Here is a 6,000-nt window from a genome sequence, read left to right as displayed (position 1 = left end):
CCGGCAAGTAAAGTAAAGTAAAGTAAGTGAGGGAGGGGGGAGGGAAAAAGCTGGTCGCGGCATTGACATCGGGGCAAGGGGGGTTGGGGAAGGTGGGGGCACAGTGGGTTTCTCGGAAAACGTGGGTGTCGTCGACGCTTCATAGACTTTATGAAACGAGTTTCAGAGCTCGTGGCACGCGATGCGCGAAAACTCTCTCGCATAGATTATAATTCACGCGGAGGGGGAGGGGGAGTTATCTGATACATCCGATCGTTGTGCGGCCAGCCCCTATGCCATCGGTTCGTGATTTCACGTTGATTTTGCACCACCACCACGAGTCATGCGATACAAAAGTTACGACTGTACGCAGAGGAAAGAGAGAGAGGGAGGAGAGGAGCCGGGTCCGGACATTAATTATTTCGGCAGTTAACGATCGTGTGACCGGAAATCCTCCGAGATTGCCTCGGTCACTCTCCTCTCGGCCTCTCTTCGATGCTCGTTTCCTCTCATTCCTACCCTCATCCTCGCTCTTTGTTTTTGATTTATATCCATTTTTTTTATTTTCTACTTTTGCGGGCTCTATCAAAAAAATTAAAAAAGGCGCCTATGCTGTAATGCATACAGCGGAGAGGGAGATCGTATCGAGACAGACGGAGATGTGCGACACAGTGACGCTAAAGAGGCCGCTCGAAACTTAATAGCCGAATCGGCTTATCTGATTATCCCGAGAATGCAGCTGAGTTATCATTTCCGGAGATGAAAAATACGTTTTTGTTTTGCACGCAAGAGAGGAAGGTGTTTTTTTTTTTTTTTTTAATTTTTTTTGCGCGCCGTCAGCATAGGAAATCAAAGCGCGTGTTCGTCAGAAAAATCAAACGATAGATATATTTACTGGTACATAATCGATATATCCCAGCTGCCCTAACGAACCAGTTGTTGCGTCTGTTTGCCGAATCCACAGAAAAACATTACTGCTTCCTCGTGCCGATCGAGAGAGAGTCGATCGGCGACTTCTTGCGCGCTGCCTAGAGAAATTCCCCACCATCGATATTCCCGTCATGTGCGGGACGCTACCAACTTGGTCATATTTCTCGGTATATAAAAGGCCAAGCTTCTTCATCTTCTTCTTCTTCTTCCTGTCTCCACGCACGCGGTACGCGCGAGTATTAGCGTCTCTTGGGACTTTCCCCCTCAAAACAGCAAACCCAGCTCATATTATTCTCGATAAAATGAAATAAAATGTATATACATATATCAATCGCTTCGCGCCAACAGTTCCGAGAAAGTCGGGGTTTCTTACGGTGCCTGAGCACATGTGTATATATATATATACGCCACCAGCATTTGAAGCATAACGGAAGAGGAGTGCGCGCTGTCCTCCCTCTCCCCGTTATAGCCTATTATGGTTATGAACATTTAGTTGCGCCGTCACGATTACGCGAGTAGATGCGACGCACATCTTCCTCTTCTCCTTCATCTTCGTCCACTCCAGCTTCAACTGCGATCGAAAAAAAAAAAAAAAAAAAAATGGGAGAGGTATATAAGGCATTGCAGCACACCTCAACAAACCTCTTCTCTTCCTGGCCTCCCCCCCATACAAATAACCGTTAAGTGATCCAGCCTCATCTTCCTCTCTCGGGATCGCGAGTGTGTGCCGTGATGCGCTGATTTAAAGCCGATGGTCTTGTCTCTCTCTGGAAACACGAGTAGCAGCTGGTTGTTTTGTTCCAAAAGAGGTGGCGATTCAAATGAACGGGCGGGCGCGCGATGATCGGGTGGAAAAAAAAAAAAAAAAAACGATTAAGCATCGAGAGAGCGAAAATCAGCCGCAAGCCGCTCTTCGGCGCTCTTGTGTATACGCTCCGTGCTCGGGCGGGCCGAAAAAATGCCCGGCTCGTTGAGCACCGGCCTGCCAACGGCGGCTCTTGTTTTAATTAAACTATACGTACATACATGGGTTGGACTCCAGTTGTCCTCTCTCTCTCTCTCTCTTGGTTAGCGCTTTTAACTGCGAAATTTCACGCGTGGTCTTTTACGAGAGTTGAACTTTGCCACGTTTTGGGGTATGATTTCACGCGTCAACTAGTTTTTTAGTGTTTAAACTGAAAATACGCATAACGAGGAAATGGTTAAAACAACGACTCATCAAAAGGGGATTATTGAGACAAGTTTTTTTTTGTTTTTTTTCGCCGTTCGATGCACAATATTTAGAAACTTTATCTAAAGATTATCAAACGTATGTAGAAATGATCCAAAAATGCCTACGATTCGATTTTCTTTAAGCGGTTCGACACTGTCCAGCTTTATAATTTGCACGATAAACGAGAAACTCATATAAATAACGCATTAAAATTTCTCGACAGTACACACGAAATATAGCCAAGCTCCATCACACGCGCCTCGTTCGCACACGTACTATAGTCGAATTCGTCGAAAACGCGGCAAAAATTGGCAAGGCGGCGCGTATAATGGCCACGATAACTCTTGGCCCTACCTGGACATTTTTTTTTTTTTTGTGAGGGCTCACTTTTATTAGCCACGCAACGTCGATGCTGTATGTATATGCTCCCTTTCTCCGTTGCTCCTCGACTGCCATTAAAATTCAACGGCATCGACGTCCATCAGCCGCATAAAGTGACGGGAGAGAAAAGGCCCCGTGTACCACAAGAGTTGTGCCAAAAGGAGAGAAGTCGAAAAAGACAAATCAACGAGGGGACGCTGTCGTTCACCAAACACGAAGTTATATATAAATGTATACGCGGAAAAGGCACCCGCTGTGGGAGAAACTGTATAAGTGAGTCAACTTGTAAAAGCTCACTTGGTGTTTCCGAAATAAATTTTGTAATTAACTGTTGAAAAGTCATCCCAATCATAAAAGTCCCAAGTTGATGATGCATTAAAAGAAAATTTCGATAAAAATGCAAATATATGCAAGTCGCTGAAAAATCCTAATCCAATCAATCGAGTAAAAAGAAGAAAAAAAAAAAAGAGAGACAAAAACACTCGGTCCCACTTATAAGCGTTAATGCAGCCATAAAACTTATAAAAGGAAGAGCACGAGAAGGCGGAGGATGGAAGCCTCGCGTGAAACGGAAAGGTGTCGGCCGAACGAAGGGGGCAGAAGGGGGGGAGGGGTTTTGAGAGCCGGTCCTATCGTTTCCTCTCCCTCTCCCGTGGCTGGCTCCATATTTAAGGATGGGCCCCGGTGTGTATGTATATTATGCGCTCTAATTGATATTTATTATAATTGGCCCGGCACTTATCCCTTCGCGAATGAAGAGGCGCGTTGACGTGTATATACACACATACACACACGATCCAAGGGGACAAGCCCTCCTTCTTTTAATGATAATAATTCCATAACAAGAGCATTGGGGGGGGGGAGCCATTAACATACAGCCAACTCGTCTCTTGGTCTGCTGAGGCTTCTGTATATACGGTCATGAAATAAAAACAAGATAAATGATGGAGGAAGAAAAAAAAAAAAAAAAAGCCAAAACAGCAGGGGCGTGGAAGGATCGACTATACATCGACCTCGAGCAATTTATTTCGGCCTATCTAAAATATTATACTTAGTTTCCGGCTAATTTATATTCCCACTCGGTGTGCCCCGAGAGAAGCAGCCACCTGTTTTTTGTTCCGTTTGCCCCTTTTGTGGCCGCAACATTTGATTTTTCAATTAAAGCGTCACATCCTCGCTGCAGCCGTAAATCCAGTGAAAGTCATTTGTATGATTGCGACGGGAATATTTATCCAACTGCTCCGGGGTACTGTCGCTTCCCTTGGGTGCAACTTGTGACGGTCAAAAAACTCGGAGGGCCCCGTCGACCCTTCGAGTCATGGTGTAGCGGTGGTTTTTACCGGTGCAAGGACGACCCACGCGTCGCCATAATTCACGGCTCGGGTGCCAATTGTACAAAATACGCGTCTCCAGCTTTTCTCCATAAAGCAAGAAGGTGAAAACTATGAAGACATCGTCGATGGACATTTCTCTTCCGAGCAAATGGTTATGGCTTTTTAAGAAAGGCCGCGCCTCCTCTCTACACTTGATCACATTTGTCATAATTATGACTACTCTCACGGATGGCTTTGCGCACGATTGCATTGATTTATCCATGATGAAAAACAAAATATATAATTTGGAAGTTGCGAAAAGTAATGTGTGCTTGTGAGAAACCGATGCAGGTTGCAGATAAACCAATGTTTCGCGGTTGAATGTCACTTTTGTCCAAAGAGGGTTACGCGTGGGGGAAAAAACTTGGCAACCGCGACTTGGTTATTTTTTGTTTTCTTTCCGAACAAAATGATAAAGTGGTCAGAGGAATGGCGAGCGCGAAAAAACAAAGGAAAAGGCTAAAGCTCGCAAAAATAACAGCCAACATTGTGTTACACGCGAGAATAGAAGTCAAGCGGACCCGTCGCGGGAATGACTCGTCACGCAGGACAGACGTGTGTCTGTCTCTCGGCTCTTTTTCTCCCCTACTCCTCGCGACTCGCAAGCCTCGCAGCGATAAAGAGCCGTCGGCGACAAGTGTCTCTCGCGACTCAAGCTCCCCTCACCCCAGCCCTATATATATACCTATATCGCAGGCAAAGGGAATCCGCCGAGAGCCCACATCCCAAGGCCGCTCGGAGAAATCCACACACGGGCGCACACCGCACACGCATGTATGCGCAAACGTGCAAAGGTTGGCGAAAAGAGAGCACCACAGGGTTGTATATCTCGGATCGCTGCGGGAAGAAGTTCTCCTCTCGCGCGCGAATATAAACACGTCGAGGAGGAGGAGGAAAAAAGAAGGAGGGCGAATCTCAGGACTATTCCCTTCTTTTGCTTGTTCGCGCGCGCGCCACATAAATTGTCTTCCCTGCCCTTCTGTGCAGGGCCGCGCAAGCCGAGTGAAAGCTGGATTTGTTGCAGTTTGCCCTCTAAGCCGACGTTGCTACGAACGGCTTCTGTTGTGCGCCGATATATATTATAGTAGCAGGGGTCAGGGGATCGAGAAATCCTCCCTCTCGCCCTCCTTCTGGGGACTCTGTAGCTTTGGGGCTGCCTCATTATCTCTCGCCTCTTTTTTGGTTTTTTAGCCACGGAGGCCTCTCGATTTGCCTTCCCTGAAGGAGCAGAGCTTATTGTTCCAATTTCCCGTGTATACGTGCCTTTGGCGCAAAGCTCGATGATAATGCACGACCTGGACTCCCATCAACTGTGGAGACTCATGATGACCTTCCGATGATCCGAGTTTCGGCCCATAGCGAGTTGGATTCCAATCGATTTTGATTAACTTAAATCAGATTCAAATTTTGATTGACCATGCCTCAAGAATTGCAATTCAACCTTGAGGAATCCAATCAAGTCTGGTGGGTTCTAGACTTTTCTTTTGGAGTTCTAACTCATAAAAAAACTTTTACTCAGCGCCCCGAAATTCAATACAGACCACACGATTTTGATTCATCGCGTAGGATTCGAGCTCAACCTAAGCGGTCCTAACTTGGTTTGAGAGAAATCTAAGGAAGCCCGAAGGATCTCTATCAAAATTGTATACACAGGATAACAATTAATTATACCTGATTCAGCTGGAATAATCGTAGTTCACGATACAGACTCTCATTAAATTGCGATGGTTAATAATAATAAAAATGTTGTTTTCGTGATACTGTGAAAAAAAAAAAGATGAGATAAGCTCAAGCAAACTCGATACGGAAGAGTTGAAATAAAAAAATAAGAAACGTGAAAGAAATTCCCGAGGACCATTCCGAAAAACACCCTCGGACCCTAACTCTGATTACCCGATAGGGGCATCCCGGAGGCGAAACTGGGCCATTAATTTTTCTAATGAGTATACCACTATCGCGAGGCGTGCGCCTCCACATTCCTTGGGCCTCCGGCATCAGAAACAGCAAAAGGAGCATAGCAGAAGCACCGGACAACAGAGGAAAGAAGAAGAAAAAGAAGATGAAGAAGAGGACACGCGGATGCGATCGAGATCAGCAGCTCCATACCTCTCGAGGCCCGAGCGA

Source organism: Copidosoma floridanum, unplaced genomic scaffold, assembly GCF_036245765.1.
Source record: "Copidosoma floridanum isolate Cflo_tuat_1 unplaced genomic scaffold, Cflo_Japanese_pri ptg000019l, whole genome shotgun sequence".
In the NCBI taxonomy this organism is placed as follows: Eukaryota; Metazoa; Arthropoda; class Insecta; order Hymenoptera; family Encyrtidae; genus Copidosoma; species Copidosoma floridanum.
Note: the sequence above shows the minus strand (reverse complement) of the source record.